Genomic DNA, 1,050 nt, shown 5'->3' with positions numbered 1-1,050 from the left:
GTGTTACAAAACGTGCCAAGAATTTATACTTTTGTTAATAATTAGACAGTGGAGATTCCACCATTGATTTTGAATTGGGAAGCCTTATGATCAGATCAGTGTTTCAGAAAGAGTAAATTATCTGCAGTTTGAGACATAGATTGGAGACAACACTACTAACTGCAGGGTGATCGCATAGTCTATGCCAAGAATAAAAGTGATAAGGACATAAAATAGAAATAAAAACTTATGAGCTCTTGAATTAAGGTAACAGAGACATCGGGAATGAAAATGATAGAAAAGAGTTCAAGGGCACCCAGAAAACAAAACAAAAAAAGTACTTGGGGATTTAAAGTGGTTTAGGGAGAGATCTAAAATATCTTTCTTCTGGCTTTAGTAAGTGTATGGATAAGAGTCAGGACCAATAGCTCAAATAAGTAAGAAACAGAAGGTTTGTATAGAAAGTACAGAGAAAAGAAATGGTTCTGAAGAAGCTGAACCTATATCCACTCATTTATTCACTTTGGTAGTCTGGTTCTTTGCTTTTATACTAATATAAGATGGTCTTCTTCTCATCATTATAATATGCTAGCCCTGACTTTTTTTCCCTTTAGCCAGCTCTGTGTGCTTAAAAATTTGAATTAGTTGCTAAGATTTAACAGTAAGAAGCATTTTACATAACAACAAAAAAAAACCCCACCTGGGTTTGTGACTGCTGTTGAAAAATCGAAACATCTGTGTGACTGGGCTAAGGGACACTCAGATAGCTGGTAAATATTGTTTCTGGGTGTGTCTGTGAGGATGTTTCCAGAAAAGATGGGCATTTGAATCAGTAGACTAAGAAGATCACCCTCCCTAACGTGGGTGGGCATCTTCCAATCTGTCGAGGGCCTGAATAGAACAGAGGTGGAGGAAGGGTGAATTTGCTCTCTGCTTGAGCTAATACAATTCTCTCTCTCTCTCTCTCTCTCTCTCTCCCTCTCATGTATATATGTATAGAATGTATATATGTATAGAATGTGTGTGTGTGTGAATGTGTGTGTGTGTGTGTGTGTGTGAGGGGGATATATA

The sequence above is a fragment of the Pteropus alecto genome, unplaced genomic scaffold (assembly GCF_000325575.1).
Source record: "Pteropus alecto unplaced genomic scaffold, ASM32557v1 scaffold92, whole genome shotgun sequence".
Taxonomy (NCBI): Eukaryota; Metazoa; Chordata; class Mammalia; order Chiroptera; family Pteropodidae; genus Pteropus; species Pteropus alecto.
Note: the sequence above shows the minus strand (reverse complement) of the source record.